Here is a 26,730-nt window from a genome sequence, read left to right as displayed (position 1 = left end):
TCTTCTTCTTCTTCTTCTTCTTCTTCATCTTTAGTGTATGATGTACTGTGTTCATAACTTACTTGAAATTTATCCCGAAACCGAACTCAATTATACTGTGCATGGTATTTTTGAATGCAAATACTACAATACGCTGTCCTATGCCAAAATCTCTTCTTGCATGAACTGGCTTGGCTTTATCAGCTGAAATTCAGTGTGCAGCATGGATCTTTATTTTCTGCATATTGAGTGTCATGTTCCAAACACACCTTGTCAAGCACATTAATCCCATTAACATGACGTGCCAACCATTGTTGAAGCTTTGTTTCAGGTCCACACTAGCTACATTCCAGAATGTGTAATTTGACCAGCAGTTTGTTGAGAATATCATCACTTCCTCTAACACTTCTCTTATCACACATGATATACTACTATGGGTATGTTTATAAATAACTTTTCTGCAACCAGTCACAATATACTTTTATTCATACTTTACACGACATGTTTCAGGAAATAATTCCTGTTTTCATGTGTTTCTTCTTTGTACTTTGCCATTTTTACGTAATGTTTTCGATGTGTGAAGATCTGTTTGGTTTTGTTTTCTTGTTAACTTAGATAAACAAGCAGTTACAAAGATGTTTTATTAGAGTCAGGCATCTAAAAACACCTTTGTAACTGTTTGTTGATGTAAGTTATTCTTGATGTATACTGTGCACTGAAAGTTGTGTGTGATGTTTAACAGGTGTGGAACTCTTCACAAATGGGCCATAAGAAAACTTAAGGTCAAAAAAACCAATCAAAACCTCACACAACGAAAATATTACGTAAAAATGGCATAGTACTAAGAGTCCTGCTCCAACATGCTGACCAAGTGTGCTACAGGATCCCGCATGCTAGGGGTCACTGTCACTTGTGCAGGTCCCAACGCGCTGGAGGCCGCTTCTGGTCCACACACACCAGAGGTTGCACAAGGTCCAGACATGCTGGAGATCATAAGCAAAGAAGAAGAAGAGCCATTAAATACATTAGTAATACATAGTTTTCCACTTCTTCCTATTCTGCTGCTGCTGCTGTTGCTGTCTCGTGATTCTTCCACTGAGTGAGACTAGCAGGCTACCACATTTGCCTTATGTCCCTGACATCATGATCATGTGAGCGGGTGCTGCATTACCGTTGGTTCCCACCAGCTTTTTTCATCCATGATGTCACAATTTCAAGCACACTCTGGCGGCAGCACTGTGAACTAGGTCAGTCGGGCTGGGGTTGTTGAAGAGCACACATTCATCTCTTATGTATACTGACTGGCCATCCCAAAAAGGGTAGATAGTGCCAGCACAAGCAACTATCTGTATGAGTTGTGAAATGCACTTTCAGACCCTCCTGATGCGTCACCATTATGTGATTAAAAATGTTCTTCTTACACCCCTCCATTAGCTTTCCTTTCCAATCCTTATGTAAGGCACTATGGACACAGTCCTCGGCAGCATGCTTACAGGTAATACATTTATTAAACGCCTCTCTGTCTGCACCACAAGATTTTCCCAACAACTTCCAACAGGATAACACCCAAAATAAAGAAAATAAACTACCCTACACCCTTCCACACTAACAGCTCAGCACAGACTGAGCGATTTTTCCCTGACAATTTCCAAATGAGAGGAAGGGAGGACAGGTAGAGGGAGTGGGAAGAGGTGGGAAGGGCTGTAGATTTCCCAGAGGGGGAAGGGGGAAAACCTATGACAATCATTGACACTATCAGTCCAACTGCCACAGCTACACTAGGGGGTGGGGGGACAGTTCACCATCTCGAATAAATTAAATCAGCACCACGATCGACTCTCCTTCACTATTGTCACTACACCAGAAAACGCCCCCCCCCCTCCCCATTTTGTTAACCCTGGAGCACATGTGACGTGGGTGAACAGGTGTTTTACTGCTTTTCCCACTCTTGTTACCACTGCTTCTTATGGTGGCAGATGTGTTTGTAGCTGGTAGTACTTGTGTGCCAGCGAGTCTCCCCTCACATTGTCTTAGGCCTCCATTTGTGTTGGAGGAAACAGGCTGAAATTAGAGCCTGGTGGAACAGAAGGTGTAACCCATAGCCTCTGATCCATTGAGTCCTCCTCTACATGGGCTGGCTTCAGTTGTTCGAGGAAACCGTTCTTTCCCTATCATTGCATACTATCTTGCATGTTTTCACTTAACATTGGCTGACTATATACAGTCCTGTGTAAAGAGGTCTTAAAGGTGGTCATACTGTATCATTCCACAACCAAACATGCAAGGTTTTTTGTTAGTCTTTGTGAATGAAGGTAGGTTTAGTACCATGAGTTTTTGGTGCTGAAGGTCAAATTTGGGCCATGCTTTTTTCGAGAAACTGTCTAAATTCCTTTGTGACTTCCTCAAAACGCTGAAGGGGGCAGAAATGATTTTGGCTGGAAGTTTCAGATGCTCTCTGTCCACCAGTTGAGCTGTGGTGTATCCCAGTCCACTGCTCTTCCCTTGCTGCTAGCGGAAGGGATAGCTGGTTGTTCTAATATGCAAGCAGTCACATAGTCATACGAGTTCATCGAACACTAATGATTCGAGCTGCCTTACACAGTCTATTGTTATTGTCTGAGATACCCTAAATCTTGCAATCCAGCCGCTTACAACAGCTCAGCTCTGGCCACAGCTTCTGCAGCCATATAAGTGATCAGGAAGACTTCGAGCTAACGTGTAAATCTGTCAACCATCATTGATACGTAACTACCCTGTCCTGTACTGGATAAAGTACCAACAGGTCAACATGAATATGGATGAAGTGCGCATTAGGCATAATTATGATACTGAGGGGTGCTGATACATGCCTGCCAATCTTGCACTGTTGGCAGCTGACACATGTTTGAACCTATTTTCATTAATCTTCCTTAAAGCCCCCAACCAAACCACATTTTCTTATCAACTTGACTGTGGCTCTCACTCCCAGATGTGCTAAATTGTGGAAGGCCTCAAAAACTTGGCAACTGAATCTGTGGCTTGCAGTGGTTGCAGCTGTAGGTTGTGCTATATGTCACACCACAATGAAGCTTGCAGTTTGTCCACATATATCTGTGACAAAATGAGGCTGAACTGCTTCTGCTCTAGCATAAAATGTGAGATGCTGTCATTCTGTTGTTGTTCTGCAGTGCCCACAGAATGGCCCTCATACATGAACAACAATGTGAGAAAAAACCAGCAACCACATTTCTGCACCTACTGGTATGTTTTACATATGTAGTGATCTGAGAAATGCACTCATATTGCCTACACTGCCTCAGCGAGCCACATTAGAGATTTTAGAAAAGAATGCAGTAAGTGGAACAAGGTCCATGTAGACAGTGAAGTGCTTGCCTTCCACTGATTTGCAAAAATGTTGTATTGCAGCATATATAGCATAAAACTCCCTGTCTCTTGTGCTCCAGTTCTTCCTGTGCTGTCCTAAGTATTTGCAAGAAAAACACTATGGGCTGCCAGGCTCACTGTATGAGTTGCTGCAGGGTGGCTCCTATTTCTACCTGGTTTGCTTCTACCATTAATGCCATTGGTGCATTAATGTGGATGTGCGAGGAGCATGAGCTGGCATATTCCTTAACTGAATTGATCACCAACAGTTGTTCTTGACTCGACTTCACTTCTCTCCCGCCGCCTGTATATTTTCCTTTCAACAACTCCATGAGGTACATGCAGTTCTCCTGATTTTGGGAGGTGCCCTCTGTAATAATTAAGCACACCATGGAAATGCTGCAGATCTTTGTATGTCTATCCTATTGGCACATTGCGCATGTTTTCTACCCTCGTAGGCACTGGAGCTATACCCCCTACTGACATATTAAAACCAAGAAAGTTCACATTGCATTATCCGAAGACGATTCTTCTTTGTTGATGATTACCACATATTAGCATAGGCTTTGGAAAAGCTGTCTGAGATAGTTCTCATGCTGTTCTACCTACTCAGAAAACAAAACAATACCATCCATGTTACAAAATACAAAATCAATGCCTCTGAGAACATGGTAAATAAAAACACTACCATATTTGTGCCACATTTTTCAAACTGTATGGCATGAAATGGCACTTGAACAGACCAAACTAGTTACTGATGGCTGTCTTTTTTATATCAGCAGAAGCAACTGGTATTTGTGAATAAGCTTCCTCACAATCAATGATACTGAATACTCAAGCTTTCAAAATACCATTTTTTAAGCCCATTACAAGTGGAATAGGATATTTATCTGGTACAGTTTTGGTGTTCAGAACTTTGTAGTGACCCACAATTGCCACGTATTTTTCCACTTTAACACCTTGGGTAGTTGGAGATCCAATGACTGTCCGAAGGTGCCATCACACCCTCTTAGAACTGCTTATTAGTGTCTTCTTGCATACTCTCACATTTTTTGGGCATCATACAGCATAGTGTGGCCGACACCAGCGGTGCAGACAATGTGTGAATGAACTGTATAGTATTGTTCTTGTCACAGTGTGTTGCATTTTCTACTGACTTAATTTTTGGAAATTCTTCTATGATGCTGTCCAAGTTTCTGATGCAGTGTGTTGATTCTACTGTTGCTCGTGACAATAGCTTCCCATTCTTGGAGATCTGCCACAGGCAGAAAATGGTGAAGGAAATCCGCCCATATTATAGGTTCAGTAACATTCACAACTATGAAGGTCCACCAGAACTTCCTCTCCAAACTAAGGCTCAGATTCAACTGCTTCTTCCCCTTTGTTTGAATAAGAGAGTTATTAGCTGCCATCAAAAGTTATGATCTTGCACAAAGAGTATTGTGCAAGATCATAACTTTTGATGGCAGCTAATAACTCTCTTATTCAAACAAAGGGGAAGAAGCAGTGCTGAAACTGTGATTTGGGAGTACATCGAGAGCAAATCGTGTGTCCACCAGGAATTCTGTTCCTGTTAAATTGCCTGCAGAAATAGTCTTCTGGAGTCATTTACAGCCGACTACAGGAAACCAATTCTCTGTAGTTGTTGGAACAACTCATTGCAGGAGGCCCCGAAATTCCTCTGGTATTTGAAGCACATTTCTTCAAAGCTTAAGTTCTCAAAACCTTCCATAAAGGTTAGCACTGGCATCTGGCAGTTATGAGTTTTGGAACTCAATCTATGATTACTGTATCAGAACCCAGAATGGGAGCGAACTTTGCCTTGTGAATGTTAACATTATTCTGCTTTGAGGAGAAGCCTGTGGTACTTGTCTCCACTTTGTTTAGTATGAATCTGAGCCGACTGGTTGCGATTGGTACCAGAGCCACTCATGACCTGTTTGTTTGTTTGTTTGTTGCTTTCCATGTTGCACTTCTGGATCTGTCAAGAGAGTAGTGCTGAAAGGAATTTGCTGCAACAAGCTGTTATTGGACATCTTCCTGCATTGTGCAACTGGTTGCACTCTGCGGGCATTAACAAAAGCGTACACCATGAGAATTCCCAACACGGCAGCTGCAGAGGGAGGATAGTGGGTAGGGTGACTATTTAAAAGAGAGTCACAGCTACTGATGCCCTTTAGTGACTGTCAGAAGCGTTTGGATGACTACAGGGTACTACAATTTCCCTAGCTTTGCTTCTGAATCGTTGGTGATACCAGCATCAGCTGAACTTCTCAGCACATATTTTGTCATCCTGATCATGGAGAAAGAAAGGATGCATTGGTATGTCTTACAGCATCACTATGTTGCACTTTTTAAGTGCCGTAATTTGAATTTTGGCACTCGGCTCTTTCATGCTTGCAGCCAATTGATACGTAGTTGTCGAGTGTGCACTGCTTAGAATGCATGGTCCAAGGCCGTAGAGTGGATCTGCACCTAGCACGTACAGTTGGGGACCATCCACCCTGTAGTATTTTGCTTCCATTCTGCCAATGTTGTAGTGCAAACAACTTGCAATGGGTTTCACGCTATCCACTAACACGCCAAGTGACAACTCCGTGTTTCCTGCCAAAATGATACGAACATCTGTAGGGAGCTGTCTGAGCCACAACATCCATAAGGAATTTCCTGGTAACAAATCTAGCCCCAGCAGTGACTAAGCTCCTGTAATAGTTGTCTGGGAGATCTATATCCCAACAGCTCATCTGTAAGTAATCCCTGAAGCTGTACTTCAGGTGTTGTGGCATGAAATTTTTGATAAGGCAATATTTTTAGGCAATGTAACTATGTGTTAGCAAAACTTTTTCTGCTTAAACAATCTGAATTTTGATGAAGTGGGCAATCATGCAGTGAAAATTTTCCGTATCATTCCTGACATCATACTGACTGAAAATGCTTTCTGCCTCATTGAACCATAACTCAGGTCCATAACGAAGGCAATGTAACATAGTTAGCGTTGTAAGTTGCGTGGGATGATGATCTGTGATGTACCTGCCTCGGAATGCTATGCCATATGCATTCCTTGATATGTACCCTGCAGCTGCCATCTTTGAGGTTATTCATTTCCTGTGTTCCTTTGTGGGGTTACCAGCGTAGGCTTCGTATGTTCACTAACTGAACAACACTTCAGTGATCATGTAGACACGATGTCTGAATATACACGTTTATTTTACTTCACTTTCCACCACATGAAGACTTCTTACAACAAGCAAGAGCGCATGATAAGCAAAGAAGTAAAAAGAGCACAACATACAAAAATATCGCATACAATTTGTCTACTGTTTGTTCATGACTGATTGGTCGAGCCTGAGGTCACTGCAAGCTACTTGCAGAGCGACACTAACCCCTCCTTCAGACGGCATCTAGCCTTAATGGTCAAATGTCAAAAAACCCCATACTTTCATGTATAATGTTTAACTGTTATTAATTTCCAATGTTGTGTATACTACATGTCGCTGGTATGATAATATGTTGCGCCTATAAAGCAACATGGGCTTTAACAGGGTGAAACAGTGTGAACAACAGCAAGTAGGGGGTATTAGTAGTAATGAAGTGTGTTGCTTTGGGATTGCAGAGATCCCCTCTGGTTTCAAGAGGCTAGCTCTAGTGATAAAGACTGCCAGTCTTGCTTGCACGGTGAAGGTGAAGCTCCCCATCTGTAGCATCGTCGACAGAACTGACTATGGTCTTCTGGAACAGAGTTGGGTGGAGTACCTGCATCAGAGGCTCAGATGGTTCTGCAATCATGTAGGCTGTAGATGCCACGACATACACCATAGGTTGGTGGGTTTCTGGGTTCCACTTAGGTCAGGGGTCCACTACAAACATGAAGTGGCTACACAGGTAGTGAAGGCTGTGTGGAGGGGACTGGGAAGTTTTGTAGGTTAGAGGGTCTCGGGAATCTACAGCAAGGGCGTCAATCTACAAGTGTACAGGGGAAATGCAGGACCAAAGTAAACCTAACAACAATTGCTTGTCGCTGTAAATTGTCATAGCTGTGTTGGGGAAGAATCGGAGCACAAAGTGCTAATAGGAAGCACTGAACCTAAAACTGTGTACATACAGAAAGCTGCCTAAAACTGGAGAAAAGTTTAGCCAAAATTTTTACAAGGAACTTAATCTTGTTCAGAAAGGATAGAGTAAATACAGCTGGTGGTGGAGTGTTTATTGCTGTCAGATGTAGTTTACTTTGTAGTGAAACTGAAGTAGATAGTTTCTTTGAGTTACTAAGGGTAGAAGTTCCACATGAAAACTAGCATATACACTATGTGATCAGAAGTATCCAGACACCACCAAAAACATACGTTTTTTATATTAGGTGCATTGTGCTGCCACCTACTGCCAGGTACTCCATATCAGTGCCATGAACTTTTAAGTCATTTTTAGCCAGGTGTCCGGATACTTTTAATTACATAGTGTATTAATAATCGTTTCTTTTCACCCACCCCCTGACTCAGATGATACAGTTGCTGAACAGTTCAAAGAACACTTGGGTCTCATTCCATATAGGTATCCATTCATACAGTTATAGCTGGTGATGACTTCAATCTACTTTTGATACGTTGGCGGGAATAGATGTTTAAAGTTGGTGGTACGCATAAAACAATGTCCAAAATCACACTGAATGCTTTCTCGGAAAGTTATTTTGAACAGTTAGTTCAGGAGACCACCTAAAGTGTAAATAGTTGCAAAAACATACTTTACCTCTTAGCAACAAGAAATCCTGAGCGAATAGGGAGCATCATGATAGATATAGCGATCTTTTCCCAGAAGGTGGATGTAGCAAGACTAAATACTGTAACATCCAAAACCACCAAAAATAAACAAAAAGTACATCTATTAAAAAAGCATATAAAAATTCGCTTGAGACATACCTAAGAAACAGTCTTCACTCCCTTTAATCAGTGTAAGCGTAGACCACAGGGAATCTGATTTCAGAGAAATAAGATTGACGACAATTGATATAATATAAATTTATGAGAGGTGGTACTGATCCCCCATTGTACAGAAACAGGTCAGAAGACTGTTGCAGAAGCAACAAAAAAGGAATACTAAATTTAAAAGAACGCAAAATTCTGAATATTGGCAAAGTTTTACAGAAGCTTGAAATTTAGTATAAACTGCAATGCGAGATGCTTTTAATAGTTTCCATGACGAAACTCTATCTTGAAATATGACAGAAAACCCAAAGAGATACTGGTCCTATGTAAAGTACACCAATACCAAGACACAGTCAATACTTTCACTCTGTGATAACAATGGCAATGTTACTGATGATAGTGCAGGTGCCACTAAAGCAGAGTTACTAAACACAATTTTACGAATTTACTTCACCAGAGAAGACAAAGTAAATATTCCAGAATTCAAATGATGAACTGCTAGCATGAGTATGTTTGTAATAGACTTCATCAGTGTATCAAGCAAGCTTAAATCATTTAATAAAGGTAAAGCCTCTGATACAGGTTAAATAGCAGTCAGGCGCCTTTCAGAGTATGCTGATACAGTAACTCCATACTCAGCAATAACATACACTCATTCGCTTGTAGAAACATCCGTACGCAAAGACTGAAAAACTGCACAATCACACCAATACCCAAGAATGGAAATAGGAGTAACTCACTGAATTAGAGACCCATATCACTAACGTTGATTTGCAGTAGGATTTTGGAACATACACTGTGTTTGAAAATTATGAATTACCTCAGCCCGGCATTGTCTCCAGTAAGGAGCCCCACTTTGAACTGAGCTCCGATGAGCAGCAACGATGTATCTACATCTACATTTATACTCCGCAAGCCACCCAACGGTGTGTGGCGGAGGGCACTTTACGTGCCACTGTCATTACCTCCCTTTTCTGTTCGAGTCGCGTATGGTTTGCGGGAAGAACGACTGTCTGAAAGCCTCCGTGCGCGCTCTAATCTCTCTAATTTTACATTCGTGATCTCCTCTGCAGGTATAAGTAGGGGGAAGCAATATATTCGATACCTCATCCAGAAACGCACCCTCTCGAAACCTGGCGAGCAAGCTACACCGCGATGCAGAGCGCCTCTCTTGCAGAGTCTGCCACTTGAGTTTGCTAAACATCTCCGTAACGCTATCACGGTTACCAAATAACCCTGTGACGAAATGCGCCGCTCTTCTTTGGATCTTCTCTATCTTTTCCATCTACCCGATCTGGTACGGATTCCACACTGATGAGCAATACTCAAGTATAGGTCGAACGAGTGTTTTGTAAGCCACCTCCTTTTGATGGACTACATTTTCTAAGGACTCTCCCAACGAATCTCAACCTGGTAACCGGCTTACCAACAATTAATTTTATATCATAATTCCACTTCAAATCGTTCTGCACGCATACTCCCAGATATTTTACAGAAGTAACTGCTACCAGTGTTTGTTCCGCTATCATGTAATCGTACAATAAAGGATCTTTCTTTCTATGTATTCGGAATACATTACATTTGTCTATGTTAAGGGTCAGTTGCCACTTCCTGCACCAAGTGCCTATCCGCTGCAGATCTTCCTGCATTCCGCTACAATTTTCTAATGCTGCAACTTCTCTGTATACTACAGCATCATCCACGAAAAGCCACATGGAACTTCCGACACTATCTACTAGGTCATATATATACACTCCTGGAAATGGAAAAAAGAACACATTGACACCGGTGTGTCAGACCCACCATACTTGCTCCGGACACTGCGAGAGGGCTGTACAAGCAATGATCACACGCACGGCACAGCGGACACACCAGGAACCGCGGTGTTGGCCGTCGAATGGCGCTAGCTGCGCAGCATTTGTGCACCGCCGCCGTCAGTGTCAGCCAGTTTGCCGTGGCATACGGAGCTCCATCGCAGTCTTTAACACTGGTAGCATGCCGCGACAGCGTGGACGTGAACCGTATGTGCAGTTGACGGACTTTGAGCGAGGGCGTATAGTGGGCATGCGGGAGGCCGGGTGGACGTACCGCCGAATTGCTCAACACGTGGGGCGTGAGGTCTCCACAGTACATCGATGTTGTCGCCAGTGGTCGGCGGAAGGTGCAAGTGCCCGTCGACCTGGGACCGGACCGCAGCGACGCACGGATGCACGCCAAGACCGTAGGATCCTACGCAGTGCCGTAGGGGACCGCACCGCCACTTCCCAGCAAATTAGGGACACTGTTGCTCCTGGGGTATCGGCGAGGACCATTCGCAACCGTCTCCATGAAGCTGGGCTACGGTCCCGCACACCGTTAGGCCGTCTTCCGCTCACGCCCCAACATCGTGCAGCCCGCCTCCAGTGGTGTCGCGACAGGCGTGAATGGAGGGACGAATGGAGACGTGTCGTCTTCAGCGATGAGAGTCGCTTCTGCCTTGGTGCCAATGATGGTCGTATGCGTGTTTGGCGCCGTGCAGGTGAGCGCCACAATCAGGACTGCATACGACCGAGGCACACAGGGCCAACACCCGGCATCATGGTGTGGGGAGCGATCTCCTACACTGGCCGTACACCACTGGTGATCGTCGAGGGGACACTGAATAGTGCACGGTACATCCAAACCGTCATCGAACCCATCGTTCTACCATTCCTAGACCGGCAAGGGAACTTGCTGTTCCAACAGGACAATGCACGTCCGCATGTATCCTGTGCCACCCAACGTGCTCTAGAAGGTGTAAGTCAACTACCCTGGCCAGCAAGATCTCCGGATCTGTCCCCCATTGAGCATGTTTGGGACTGGATGAAGCGTCGTCTCACGCAGTCTGCACGTCCAGCACGAACGCTGGTCCAACTGAGGCGCCAGGTGGAAATGGCATGGCAAGCCGTTCCACAGGACTACATCCAGCATCTCTACGATCGTCTCCATGGGAGAATAGCAGCCGGCATTGCTGCAAAAGGTGGATATACACTGTACTAGTGCCAACATTGTGCATGCTCTGTTGCCTGTGTCTATGTGCCTGTGGTTCTGTCAGTGTGATCATGTGATGTATCTGACCCCAGGAATGTGTCAATAAAGTTTCCCCTTCCTGGGACAATGAATTCACGGTGTTCTTATTTCAATTTCCAGGAGTGTATATTGTGAAAAGTAATGGTCCCATAACAATCCCCTGTGGCATGCCAGAGGTTACTTTAACGTCTGTAGACGTCTCTCCGTTGATAACAACATGCTGTCTTCTGTTTGCTAAAAATTCTTCAACCCAGCCACACAGCTGGTCTGATATTCCGTAGGCTCTTACTTTGTTTATCAGGCGACAGTGCGGAACTGCATCGAACGCCTTCCGGAAGTCAAGGAAAATAGCATCTACCTGGGAGCCTGTATCTAATATTTTCTGGGTCTCAAGAACAAATAAAGCGAGTTGGGTCTCACACGATTGCTGTTTCCGGAATCCATGTTGATTCCTACAGAGTAGATTCCGGGTTTCCAAAAACGACATGATACCCGAGCAAAAAACATGTTCTAAAATTCTACAACAGATCGATGTCAGAGATATAGGTCTATAGTTTTGCGCACCTGCTCGACGACCCTTCTTGAAGACTGGGACTACCTGTGCTCTTTTCCAATCGTTTGGAACCTTCCGCTCCTCTAGAGACTTGCGGTACACGGCTGTTAGAAGGGGGGCTAGTTCTTTCGCGTACTCTGTGTAGAATCGAATTTGTATCCCGTCAGGTCCAGTGGACTTTCCTCTGTTGAGTGATTCCAGTTGCTTTTCTATTCCTTGAACACGTATTTCGATGTCAGCCATTTTTTTGTTTGTGCGAGGATTTAGAGAAGGAACTGAAGTGCGGTCTTCCTCTGTGAAACAGCTTTGGAAAAAGGTGTTTAGTATTTCAGATTTACGCGTGCCATCCTCTGTTTCAATGCCATCATCATCCCGGAGTGTTTGGATATGCTGTTTCGAGCCACTTACTGATTTAACATAAGAGCAGAACTTCCTAGGATTTTCTGTCAAGTCGGTACATAGAATTTTACTTTCGAATTCTCTGAACGCTTCACGCATAGCCCTCCTTACGCTAACTTTGACATTGTTTTGCTTCTGTTTGTCTGAGAGGTTTTGGCTGCGTTTAAACTTGCAATGAAGCTCTCTTTGCTTTCGCAGTAGTTTCCTAACTTTGTTGTTGAACCACGGTGGGTTTTTCCCGTCCCTCACAGTTTTACTCGGCACGTACCTGTCTAAAACGCATTTTACGATTGCCTTGAACTTTTTCCATAAACACTCAACATTGTCAGTGTCGGAACAGATCTGTTAGGTAGTCTGAAATCTGCCTTCTATTACTCTTGCTAAACAGATAAACCTTCCTCCCTTTTTCTATATTCCTATTAACTTCCATATTCAGGGATGCTGCAACGGCCTTATGATCACCGATTCCTGGTTCTGCACTTACAGAGTCGAAAAGTTCAGGTCTGTTTGTTATCAGTAGGTCCAAGATGTTATCTCCACGAGTCGGTTCTCTGTTTAATTGCTCGAGGTAATTTTCGGATAGTGCACTCAGTATAATGTCACTCGATGCTCTGGCCCTACCACCCGTCCTAAACGTCTGAGTGTCCCAGTCTATATCTGGTAAATTGAAATCTCCATCTAAGACTATAATATGCTGAGAAAATTTATGTGCAATGTATTCCAAATTTTCTCTCAGTTGTTCTGCCACTAATGCTGCTGAGTTGGGAGGTCAGTAAAAGGAGCCAATTATTAACCTAGCTCGGTTGTTGAGTGTAACCTCCACCCATAATAGTTCACAGTAACTATCCACTTCTACTTCACTACAGGATAAACTGCTACTAACAGCGATAAACACGCCACCACCGGTCGCATGCAAACTATCCTTCTAAACACTGCCTGTACCTTTGTAAAAATTTCGGCAGAATTTATCTCTGGCTTCAGCCAGCTTTCTGTACCTATAAAGATTTCAGCTTCGGTGCTTTCTATCAGCGCTTGACGTTCCGGTACATTACCAATGCAGCTTCGACAGTTTACAATTACAATACCGATTGCTGCTTGGTCCCCGCATGTCCTGACTTTGCCCCGCACCCTTTGAGGCTGTTGCCCTTTCTGTACTTGCCTGAGGGCATCTAACCTAACAAACCGCCCAGTCCACGCCACACAACCCCTGCTACCCGTGTAGCCGCTTGCTGCGTGTAGTGGACTCCTGACCTATCCAGCAGAACCCGAAACCCCACCACCCCATAGCGACACACATCATTGGTGCCGACATGAGCGACCACCTGCAGATGGGTGCACCCTGTACCCTTCATGGCATCCGGAAGGACCCTTTCCACATCTGGAATGACTCCCCCCGGTATGCATATGGAGTGCACATTGGTTTTCTTCCCTTCTCTTGCTGCCATATCCCTAAGGGGCCCCATTACGCGCCTGACGTTGCAGCTCCCAACTACCAGTAAGCCCACCCTCTGCGACCGCCCGGATCTTGCAGACTGAGGGGCAACCTGTGGAACAGGACAAGCAGCCATGTCCGGCCGACAAACTGGAGAGGCCTTCCGTTCAGACCTCCGGAATGTCTTTCGCCCCCTGCCACACCTCGAGACGACCTCCCACTCTACCACAGGTGAGGAATCAGCCTCAATGTGGGCAGTATCCCGGGCAGCCACATTCGTAGCCCGATCGGGGGATGCGTGGGACAAGCTGGCCGTCCCCGACAAACCCCCATCCGGACCCCCACAGAGATGCCCATTGGCAACAGCCTCAAGCTGTGTGACCGAAGCCAACACTGCCTGAAGCTGGGAGCGAAGGGATGCCAACTCAGCCTACATCCGAAGACAGCAGTTGCAGTCCCTATCCATGCTAAAAACTGTTGTGCAAAGAACGTCTGAACTAATGTACAGAGAGCACAAACAAATCGACACAAAATTTAAACGGTTATTAAAATACAAGATTGCCTAGTATATGCAGTAATGCTGCTACTTGCGCCCTGCTGACACACTGCTCGGCGGCGGAAGGAGACTACGCGATTTTACACTATTCAGGTACTAAAACGCGATGCTACAACTCTCAAATACTATAATACGCCCGAAATTTATGAATTAAACAATGCAAGTACCAAAAACACGCAAAGAAATTAATTAAACTATGTAACAAATAAGTGAGCTAGGAGTATACGACTTTCTGCTGGCAGCTGCTTATCCAACGGCGGCAGAGAGCCCTGGAGATGCCTTGGACAGTGGTGGGATACTAGCCTGACTGCTGCCCACCGTATGGCCTCACTACCAGGAGTGATCGTCTGGGGTCAGGGGTGCCATTTCATTTCATACCAGCACTCCTTTGGTTGCCATCTGTGGCACCCTTACAGCACATCAACAGTGCTCTATGCCACGTTTTGTTGCCCTTCATGCCAAGCCATCCTGGGCTTACATTTCAGGAAGATAATGCCTGCCCCCACATGGCAATAGTTTCTACTGTTTGTCTTCATGCTTGCCAAACACTACCTTGCCCAGCAAGGTCACCAGATCTCTCCCCAATTGGGCACATTTGGAGCATTATGGGCAGGGTCCTCTATCGCAGGATTTTGATGATCTAGTGCACCAATTGAACAGAACGATATCCCTCAGGAGGACATCCAACAACTCTATCAATCAGTGCCAACACAAAGGATGGGGCCCTCCACGCCCACGCCAATGTGGTTACCAAACCAAAAGTTCTCGTGTCACATCCGTATAACATGTTAGTTTTTTAATCAGGAGTAATAGGATGTGGGCTGTGATGTTATCCATGCGTCTGGGTAAGATTACTCATTAACATGGTCCATCAGGAGATAGAAAGTGGACGAAAGTGATCGAAGGGTAGCGGTTGTAAGGGCAGAGGAAAAAAAGTGTCAAGGCAAGCGCCAAGGGAAAAAAACTTCTGCAACAGTAGGAGTGGCTTGCTATCTGCGACAGTGTATGCAGGGTGTGGTTACGTTAGTGCGAGGTATCGTGCATCGTTACCATTGTCATTGCGGAAGCTCGTTGTGGGGCCTGCTGCAGTTGCTGCGTCCCTGTAACAGTTAAAGGTCGTCATACATTAGTGGGCGATTAGTCATAGATCGACTCACAGACAGTGTACGGGGTGTGTGTGGCTGGTTTCCCTGCGGTTGCCTGTTTTTCGGCGGGTCGAGCATCTGGGGTTACCAGTAGTAGCTGTGTTGCAGGGGCTCGCCAGTATCGTCGTGTTAGCGTTCTATGGACCATAGATGTTTAGTTCCTTGCCAATAGTGTCTTTGGTCTATTATGTTTCCATCTATGGTTGTGGTCGTAGTTACACAGAGAAAGGATAAACGGGTTGCGCGAGTGTCTCGTGTTATTGTACAGTCGTGTGGAGAGTTGTTGGAATACCTGCAAGATAGTATCTAGCCGATATTCCCGGTGAAGGTCCGCGGTGAGTGTGTAGAGCGGAGCGTTGCTTATGATTCTGAGTACTTTGTTCTGTATGAGCTGCAGACGGTGCAGGCGTGTGGGCGCAGCGTATCCCCAGACAGGGGCTGCGTACGTCATCAGGGGTCGAATACGTGTCATGTACATGGACCTAGACACCCTCCTATTCAATGTGCTACGCCTGTTAAGCATAGGGTAGAGTTGTTTGAGCCTTGCGTTTGCTTTGTTGGTCACGTGTTGAATGTTGTCCCCCCTAGAGTAGTATCCGGTCCAGCCGGAAACTGAGATATTTGACCTTGTCGCGGAAACGTATTGGGCGTGCATGTAGTGTTATTGGGTTGCAGTGCTGATGTTTACGCAGTTGTTTCGGTCTTCTAGTGAACAGAACGGCTTCGCACTTGTCGACGTTTACTCTAACCCACCATTTCACCAGCCAAGGCTCTGCCGCTGTGAGTGCAGTCTGTAGTCGTGAGTTAATGTTAGACGGCTTCCAATCTTGTGCAAGGATGGCAGTGTCATCTGCGTAGATTGCCACCGTTGTGTTGTGTGTAGCTGGGAAGTCGTTAATGTAGAGGTTAAACAGTAAGGACCCTAGGATGCTTCCTTGGGATACTCCTGCCTGGATACCATGTCGTGTCGATTGTTTGCCCTGCGTGTCGGTGTTGAAACTCCTGTCCATGAGATATGAGTGTATGAGACGTACAAGCTCGTCGGGGAACCCTGCGTCACTGAATTTGCGTATAAGGCCGTTGTGCCATAGACGATCGAAAGCCTTATCGATGTCCAGTTGCTTTGTTTGTGTTGTATCCGTGTGTTATGTATTCAGTGACGTGGAGCAGTTGTTGTGTTATTGAGTGGTGATTCCTGAAACCGAATTGCTCCAGTCTCAGGGTGTCGTTTGTGATACAGTGCCTGGTGAGTCGTTTTAATATTACCTTCTCAACGATCCTGCTGAGTGCGCTCAGCAGACTGATGGGTTGGTAATTTTTTGGGAGGAAGTGATCTTTCCCCAGCTTCCTGAACATCAGGACCTTGGCTGTCTTCCAAAAGGCGGGGAAATGTTGATGTTTAAGTATGGCTTTCGTGATGTGTGTTAGGTAGTCTACTGCTTTGTTCGTGAACTCCTGGAGGACACGGTTTTGAGTGCTATCGTGACCAGGGGGCTTCCTAGTGGTGGTATGCATTATGGCCCATTTGACTTAAGCTGTACTAGCTTGTCGGATGATGTTGTGCGCTGGTTGGGCCAGGATGCGTGTGACCTCGTGGTCGGTCGCAAGTGTGAATGCTGGGTCTGAGGGATCCAGGTTCGGTTGAATAACGCTGCGAGTGTGAGGGCCATCAATTCCGCTTTTGCTTCCGCAGAATATGCTGGTCCATTGGGCCCTTGTAGCGTGGGTGTCTACAGTTTCTCCCTGGCGAAGTGTCGGGCCATTTGCCACACGCCAGGTCGCGTGGTGTCCAGCCCTTCGAGTTTCTGGTCCCACTGTTGTGTTTTAAATGTTTGTATTTTGTCCCGTATTATTCCCTGGAGCCTGTTCATGTGCTGTTTGAAGTGCTGGCGCCTGGTACGCTGCCAATGTCTCCTGAGGCGGTTTCTCATTGAGATAAGGCCCAGGATCTCCTGGGACATGGCAGCACTGTGTTGTTGTTGTGTGTGAATCGGTATGGTGTCGGTTATTGCGTCTTTGACGGCGCTGGTGAGGGTTTCAACTGCCTCATCAATTTGAGCTGTCTCGTTAATCGCGTGGGTGGGTGGGACGCGACTGTCAAGCGTTTCCTTGAACAGCGTCCAATTCGCGCGCCTGTAGTCTAACATCCTGCGTTGTTCCATGTGCTGCAATGTTTCTTCAATGTACAGTATAACGGGTTGGTGATTTGAGGGCAGATCGTTTTCAAGGCAACGTTGAGTGTCGTTGTTATGCCCTTAATGAGAGCCATGTCTAACACGTCTGGCCTGTGTCCCCTCCGGTAGGGAATGTGCGTCGGTTGGGTCGGCGCTAGTGTGATGTAGTTTCGTCCTAGTGCGTGTTCGTATAGTTTCTTGCCATTGGAGTTTCATATATATGAGTTCCAGTCAGGGTGTTTTCTGTTAAGATCTCCAGCGGCGATTACGCGCGGTGATTTGTTGAGTATTGTGCTGATGTCGCGTGTTTCGATGTTTTTAGGGCTGCTGTATACTGACACCAGTGTAGTGTAGGCTCTGTTGAACATGACCCTGACGGCGGTTGCCTGTAGTTTTTTAAGTTCAGGGAGCACAATGTTTGTGTGTTCTATGTCTTTGTGTATGATGATGGCTGTTCCGCCATGACCAGAGCCGACCTGTAGGTCGGTACGATAGACGCAGTAGCCGGTGAAGTTTAGTTGGTTGCGTGGTTTGAGCTTAGTTTCGCTCAGTAGTGCGATAAGGACACCCTTACTCTCCATGAGCGCGGCAAATTCCGCCCTTTTGTTGTTGATCCCATCTGCATTCCGGAACAGGATCTGTGTCAGTGTCTGGTTGTTTGTGATGGGGGCCGGGGGTGTCATGTTATCCATGTAGGGGTGCGAACAGCATGGTGAGCGCTGTTTCTATGGCGGCGCAGTATTGCCCACGTGATGAGTGTAGTGACGGCCACCGCTCTCTTGCTAAAGATCTGAGTGGTCATGTGCTGGGGGAATATTGTTGCCAATAAACCCTCAAGTGTTATGTTGGTGTTGTGTGTGTGTGTGTGTGTGTGTGTGTGTGTGTGTGTGTGTGTGTGTGTGTCGGCCTGTGGCTAGGTTGTAGTGTTGGCGGCCGCTGGTGCGGGTGTTGGCGTTATGTGTGGGCTGGCGCTTGTGTTGCTGCTGTGTGGTGCATTTTGTAGTGCCTGTTTTTCAGCTGTAGTGAGGGGTGGAGTAGTGTGTGTGCTGGTATCACTGGCTTGCTGACTGTGTGCCTGCGTTTCAGTGTTCTGTTGTTGCTGGGTAGTTTGTTGTGGTGTACATGTGATCCCACTCCTGTTACCTCATGGTCGCCTACGCTTTCTCTGGGTTCTTGGTCGCCTTGTGTAGGTGCGTCTTCCTGTGTGCTGTGTGTGGATTCGCAGGCTGTGGTCTCAGGGGGTGGGGGTTGTGTTGTTTTGGGGAACTGGTGTCGGTACCAGTGTGGTTGTGTTGTTGCATGTTGGCTGAGACGGTTGTGTTGTTGTCGCAGTGGTTGTGTTAAGTGTGTGCGCTGGGCACGGAGGTTCCTCCGCTCCTCCAGGACGTGTGGCCATGGCAAACGATACTCCGTTCCTAACAGGGTTTGGTGTGGGCCTTGGACGTGGTATGGCGTTGGGTTGTCTCAATTTTTGAGTTTTGCGCCTCTGCGCCTCTTTGTATACGCTGCAGCCCCTGTAGTTGGCCGCATGGCCTTGACCACAGTTGTAGCAATGGCGTATGTTTTGATGGATAAGTGTACAGGCGTTGGATGCGTGTTTGCCAGCGCACCCGCGGCAACGGAGTGCCAGGTCGCAGCGAAGGCCTGAATGACCGAATCGCTGGCAGTTGTTGCATTGTTGGGGGACTTGTGGTGGTTCATATAGCTCTACCCTTACATCCATCTGCAGAAGGCTCTTTATCTGCAGAAGGCCGCGGGAGGTGGCCGTGTCAGCCAACTCGACCAGGTAGTGTGGTAGACGATTGTGGGAGTGGAAGCCCATCATCTGGGAAGCACTTTTGCAGTCGAATCCCAAGAAGTTGAGCGCCGCTTGTACTGTTGTCCACTCCCTTGACCACATACTGCTGTGTTCCTTCTTCAGCTGTTCTGTACATGTGGTGCTCGATCCCCTTTTCTTTGAGGAAGATAAGATCTTTGTGTTCATTGTTTGTTGATACGTACAGTGAGGCCCTATCCCCAGAGTACTTTGTGTGAAGCGTACAAGGTGTGTGTGCCTTACCGCAAATGTTGTGTTGAGGACACTAAGGTCCCCTTAGTTTTGTATTATGACTGGGGGAAAACCAGTCTTTTGTTGTGCGGGCATAGCTGTGGTTGGTGTTTCTGTGGTGGTGTTGACCGCAGGTTGGGTCGTGTTGGTTGTTGTGGTAGTGTCCCTAACCGGAAGTGTGGGTTTCGGTGTAGGCAGCAGCGCCTTCTGGCTGCCTAGCGAGTGTGGTTGCTCACTTGTTTGCGTAGTGTTTCTGAGTTTGCGTCGTGGGCCCTCCACCTGCCAGAGCACAGTGGTGTGGTGTTCTGGGTCTGCATCTGCAGCCGCTGGTTCCACCGCTGGAGTCAGCTGCCACAGTGGGACGGTTGTACAGGAGTCACCAGTTGCAGGTGAATGTAGCGTAATGTGAAGAGTGCTTGTCTGCGTGGGGGAATCACTTGGGCGCAGAGGTCGGTGATTAATTGACACTGGTTGAGCAGTTCCTGTGCTTGCGCAGTGATCTGCCGATCCTTGTTGGCTAATACCTCCTCAATGGCAGCAAGCGGGATGTTGGCACTGAGCACAAGGCGTAATGCTGCTGAGACTGTTTGGTTGGCACTTAGGGGTACCCTCCGATGCTATCCGTACAAAATCCATCGGCATCATGAACTGTTTCCTGGCGATTTAGTGAGGGCATTTGCGGTGTGGGCGTTTCAAAAGATGGTGGAAGATGATGATTGGTTGAGTAACGTGTTGTGGACCGATGAAGCTCATTTCACGCTCCAAGGGTCTGCCAACGCACACAACTGCAGAATTTGGTCTATCAAAAATCCTAGAACTGTCGTGGAAACTCCAATGCATGACGAGAAACTCACGGTATGGGTCGGATTTACCACATCTACCGTTATCGGGCCTTTTTTCTTCGAGGAAATGCGTGATTCCGGTTTTGTAACTGCTACCGTGACAGGTGAGAGGTACACCGATACGTTACAGAATCACATCATCCCCAGCCTGGCTGATAAACACCTGCTGGAACGTACGATGTTTATGCAGGATGGCGCTCCACCCCATATTGCTAGATGCGTGAAAGATCTCTTGCGCGCGTTGTTTCGTGATGATCGTGTGCTCAGCCGCCACTTTCGTCATGCTTGGCCTCCCAGGTCCCCACACCTCAGTCCGTGCGATTATTGGCTTTGGGGTTACCTGAAGTCACAAGTGTATCGTGACCGACCGACATCTATAGGGATGCTGAAAGACAACATCCGACGCCAAAGCCTCACCATAACTCCGGACATGCTTTACAGTGCTGTTCACAACATTATAGCTCGACTACAGCTATTGTTGAGGAATGATGGTGGACATATTGAGCATTTCCTGTAAAGAACATCATCTTTGCTTTGTCTTACTTTGTTATGCTAATTATTGCTATTCTGATCAGATGAAGCACCATCTGTCGGACATTTTTTGAACTTTTGTATTTTTTTGGTTCTAATAAAACCCCGTGTCATTCCAGGCATATGTGCCAATTTGTACATCTCTATCTACATTATTCCCTGATTTATTCAGTTTTCAAATACTGACTTTTTGATCACCCGGTATATGAGACTGTGGTAAAAAGACAGAGCTTGTAAAGTTGTTGTCCAAAGGCAGTATTGGGATTCGTGGCTTGTTATTTATGTTTATATATGTATGGATATTCTACATGAGGCTTAGAACTACTGTAATCCTTTTGTAATTATATTATATATACTATATACTAGTATACTATGGCAGTGCAAAGCCTAAGGCCCACTGCCCATGTTCGGTCTTGCAACGCATTTCTGGAAATACTGGCTGCTAATCCAGGAATTATTGACAGCTTGATGATATCTAATAAGGCACACTTCTTATTGTTAGGGGCAGTTAACAAGCAAAGCTACCATTTTTGGAGCACTGAGAACCCACAGAAAGTCCATGAACAGGCACTACACAGGCCAAAATTAACAATGTGGTGTGGACTCACTACAGATGGGATCATCAGTCCATATTATTCGGGACAACAATTGTGCCACATGTACTGTGACTTCTGAATGATGTGTGTCCACAATTCAGAATTTTCTCATCCCTGCACTACAACAGCATCAATGGCCAACAATGTGGTACCAACAGGATGTTGCAACTGCACACACTGCCCATTTGTCAATGGATGAACTGTGTGAATATTTTCCTAACCATCTCATCTCCTGACTTGGTGATGTGGCTTGGCCAGCACCTTCACCCTATCTGACGGCTCCCAATTTCTTCCTCTGGTGGTTTCTTAAGTCCACAGTGTTGGAAAATCACGCTGTAAACCTCCAGGCACCGGAGGCAAACATCTGTTGAGAACTCATCGTTATACCCGTCGCTGTACTGGAGGACACTGTGTAGCAGCTTCATAGCTCATCTACACGAGTGCTCTGATAAGGCGCTGCTCATACGAATGATGTGATCTTTAAGGAGTGAGTGCTGTATACCACATGTAACTCTGAAGATTTACAAATATGTCTGCATTTGTAGATCATGAAGACCTGTGTTTATAAAGTTTTTTTTAAACTGTAGAGAAGGGGTTTCTTTCTGGATCATCCTGTATTTGTGAGTAATACTTTGTTGCTGGACTTTGTCAGCCAGCCTTGTGCCTGTCACCACCTTGATGAGCAAGACCCTTTCAGTGATGTCTCAGCCTGTTACCTGCAGTAGCCTGCCTTTGTACTCAGCACCCTGTTCTGGTCAAGCTCACCAAGTTCCATCTCAGTGCCACGTCAGCCTCCTCGACCAAGCTGCGAGTCAGCCAGGATTGTAAACTCAATCTCTGGTACTTTCAGTAACTACTTCTCATACAGTGCAAAGATGTAGGCCTACTGAACGACATGTATGACAGTGTTGTGGACATATTCATTTCCCCTTCATGCTTTCTTTATTCTTTGTATTTGGCTGTTAACTTTTCGAGTGCCTTACCCATACTGCAGATAAAGGCATTTGCAGCAATTGTTTCTTTATAAACTGCAAAGAGCCAATGAGTAATATCTAAGATCACATTGTTATTACTCTTGCTAATCAGATATGGTGGTTATATTAAGGCATGTATACAATGAAGCAGAAAACGGGTTTCTATTTGCAAAATGTTCAACCAAATGTTGACAACCTTGTTCATTGTTTGTGTCTATCTCAACACTAGTGACAAACACGTGTATTCGCATCATCTGCTGTGGTGAGCTTGTGCAACATTCCATGAACCATGGACCTTGCCATCGGTTGGGAGGCTTGCATGCCTCAGCGATACAGATAGATGTATCGTAAGTGCAACCACAATGGAGTGGTATCTGTTGAGAGGCCAGAGAAACTTGTGGTTGCTGAAGAGGAGCAGCAGCAGCCTCTTCAGTAGTTGCAGGGGCAACAGTCTGGATGGTTGACTGATCTGGCCTTTTAACAGGAACCAAAACGGCCTTGCTGTGCTGGTACTGCGAACAGCTGAAAGCAAGGGCAAACTACAGCCATAATTTTTCCCAAGGGCAAGCAGCTTTACTGTATGGTTAAATGATGATGGCATCCTTTTGGGTAAAATATTCTGGAGGTAAAATAGTCTCCCATTCAGATCTCCGGGCAGGGAGTACTCAGGAGAATGTCGTTATCAGGAGAAAGAAAACTGGCATCCTACAGATTGGAGCGTGGAATGTCAGTTCCCTTAATTGGGCAGGTAGGTTAGAAAATTTAAAAAGGGAAATGGATAGGTTAACATTACATATAGTGGGAATTAGTGATGTCCGGTGGCAGGAGGAACAAGACTTTTGGTCAGGTGAATACAAGGTTATAAATACAGAATCAAATAGGGGTAATGGAGGAGTAGGATTAATAATGGATAAACAAAATAGGAGCGCGGGAAAGCTACTATGAATACATTATTGTAGCTAAGATAGATACAAAGCTCACACCTACCACAGTAGTTCAAGTTTATATGCCAACGGGCCCCACAAATGATGATGATGACGATGATGATGATGATGATGATGATGATGAAGAGATTGAAGAAATCTATGATGCGATAAAAGAAATTATTCAGATAGTGAAGGGATACCGAAAATTTAATAGCCATGGGCGACTGGAATTTATGGCAGGCAAAGGACGATAAGGAAAAGTAGTAGGTGAATATGGAATGGGGGTAAGGAATGAAAGAGGAAGCCACCTGGTAGAATTTTGCACAGACCATAACTTAATCATAGCTAAAACTTGGTTCAAGAATGATGACAGAAGGTTGTAAATGTGGAAGAGGCCTGGAGACACGAAGATTTCAGATAGATTGTACAATGGTTAGACATAGATTTAGAAACCAGGTTTTAAATTTTAAGACATATCCAGGGACAGATGTGGATTCTGACTACAATTTATTGGTTATGAACTGTAGATTAAAACTTAAGAAACTACAAAAACGTGGCACTTTTAAGGAGATGGGACATGGATAAACTGAAAGAACCAGAGGTTGTAGAGAATTTCAGAGAGAGCATTAGGGAATGGAGGAGAGAAATACAGTAGAAGAAAGAACGGAGGAGAGAAATACAGTAGAAGAAAGAACGGAGGAAAGAAATACAGTAGAAGAAGAATGGGTACCTTTGAGAGATGAAATAGTGAAGGCAGCAGAGGATCAAGTAGGTAAAAAGATGAGGGCTAGTAGAAATCCTTAGGTAACAGCAGAGATATTGAATTTAATTGATGAAAGGAACACTGAAAGTTTTAAGTTGAAACAAGGCCCTGGGAGTAGACAACATTCCATTAGAACTACTGATAGTCTTGGGAGAGCCAACTATGAGAAAACTCTACCATCTGGTGAGCAAGATGTATGAGATAGGCGAAATACCCTCAGACTTCAAGAAGAATATAATAATTCTAGTCCCGAAGAAAGGAGATGTTGACAAATGTGAAAATTACACCGAACTATCAGTTTAATGAGTCATGGCTGCAAAATACTAACATGAATTCTGTACAGACGAATGGAAAAAGTTGTAGAAGCCAATCTTGGGGAAGATCAGTTTGGATTTTGTCGAAATGTTGGAACATGCAAGGCAATACTGACCCTATGACTTATCTTAGAAGATAGATTAAGGAAAGGCAAACCTACTTTTCTATCATTTGTAGACTTAGAGAAAGCTTTTGACAATGTTGATTGGAATGCTCTCTTTCAAATTTTGAAGGTGGCAAGCGTCAAATACAGGGAGCGCAAGGCTATTTACATTTTTACAGAAACCAGATGGTAGTTGTAAGCGTCAAGGGGCATGAAAGGGTAGTAGTGGTTGGGAAGGGAATGAGACAGGGTGTAGCCTGTCCCCAATATTATTCAATCTGTATACTGAGCAAGCACTGAAGGAAACAAAAGAAAAATTCGGAGTAGGAATTAAAATCCATGGGGAAGAAATAAAAACTTTGAGGTTTGCAGATGACATTGTAATTCTGTCAGAGACCGCAAAGGACCTGGAAGAGCAGTTGAACAGAATGGACAGCATCTTGAAAGGAGGATATAAGATGAACATCAACAGAAACAAAATGAGGACAATGGAATGTAGTCATATTAAATTAGGTGATGCTGAGGGAATTAGATTAGGAAATGAGACACTTAAAGTAGTAAATGAGTTTTGCTATTTGGGGAGCAAAATAACTGATAGCAGTCGAAGTAGAGAGGATATAAAATGGAGACTGGCAATGGCAAGGAAAGCGTTTCTGAAGAAGAGAAATTTGTTAACATCGAGTATAGATTTAGATGTCAGGAAGTCGTTTCTGAAAGTATTTGTATGGAGTGTAGCCATGTATGGAAGTGATACATGGATGATAAATAGTTTAGACAACAAGAGAATAGAAGCTTTCGAAATGTGGTGCTACGAAGAATGCTGAAGATTAGATGGGTAGATCGCATAACTAATGAGGAAGTATTGAATAGAATTGGGGAGAAGAGGAGTTTGTGGCACAACTTGACTAGAAGAAGGGATCGGTTGGTACGACACGTTCTGAGACATCAAGGGATCACCAATTTAGTATTGGAGGGAAGTGTGGAGGGTAAAAATCATAGAGGGAGACCATGGGATGAATACACTAAGCAGTTTCAGAAAGATGTAGGTTGCAGTAGTTATTCAGAGACGATGAACCTTGCACAGGATAGGGTATCATGGAGGGCTGCATCAAACCAATCTCTGGGCTGAAGACCATAACAACAATTTGCATCAAGAGCTACGCTATGTCTTAATGACATTTGGTGCTGCATTACTGATACTCAATGAATTAAGTCGACAAAGAAAATGATGTAGTCATCGTCAGTGCACCAAAACGTACTCTAAGACGAAGTGGCAGGAATGACATGCTTAGTGAGCTGAATTTGGAAGACTGTTCTGGCTTTCGTAACTTCACTACGATTTCACTGTCAGATTTTGAAATTATGATAAATATTATAGTGCCAGTTGTTTCAAAGAGAAACTCAAATTTCAGACAAGCAGTCCCCGTGAAGCAAAGACTTTTAGTTACTCTTTGTTTTCTCGCAACATGAGATTTCTATCAAAGCCTTGCATATTTATTTCATATTTCAAAGCAGGCCGAACCTTAAATATTTCCTGCAGTTTGTAAGCTTTTGTTGAATGATTAACAGAATATGTAAAGATAATTCAGTTATGTTACTATCACTGAGCTATATCACATAACCAGGAATGAAAGTGACATAAGTTGAAAGATGGCAGTTTTGAGTTTATCACATAATATGGGTACAATTAAAACATTACTACTCTATACATCATAATAACGTCCTTAAATACTTAACTGGAATTTAAAAGCAGCGTATACTATTTCAATATTAGTGTTGTATAGTTCTTTAAGTAAAATTTTCTGAAGTACTGCATTTTTTGTGTTTCGTCACAGTTCTTGCTGGGATGTGATGCATTTTGTTGATTATGTATTTAATTTTATTCTTATATAGTTATTTTAATATTTACAATGACAATACTACTTCATATTTTCATCCATAATGAAGAAAGTTTCTCCTGATTCCAAATCAGTAATGTTGTCAAGGAAATATTTTTACTATAAAGTCAGTAAAAATATTTATCTTACTGATAAATCAGATATATGTACAGTATTTAACAATCATT

At 44.8% G+C, this 26,730-nt stretch overlaps 1 long non-coding RNA gene across 1 annotated transcript in view; it reads right to left on the bottom strand.

The window, feature by feature from the left end:
* Positions 1–26,730, bottom strand: part of LOC126249587 (uncharacterized) — a 97,549-nt gene that overhangs the window by 11,590 nt on the left and 59,229 nt on the right. The window contains exon 4 of the long non-coding RNA XR_007545619.1: positions 15,300–15,349. This is a non-coding gene — a long non-coding RNA (uncharacterized LOC126249587). The remainder of the gene's footprint in view (positions 1–15,299; positions 15,350–26,730) is intronic.

This window comes from Schistocerca nitens, chromosome 3 (assembly GCF_023898315.1).
Source record: "Schistocerca nitens isolate TAMUIC-IGC-003100 chromosome 3, iqSchNite1.1, whole genome shotgun sequence".
Lineage (NCBI taxonomy): Eukaryota > Metazoa > Arthropoda > Insecta > Orthoptera > Acrididae > Schistocerca > Schistocerca nitens.
Note: the sequence above shows the minus strand (reverse complement) of the source record. Positions and strands in the feature narration are given on the sequence as shown.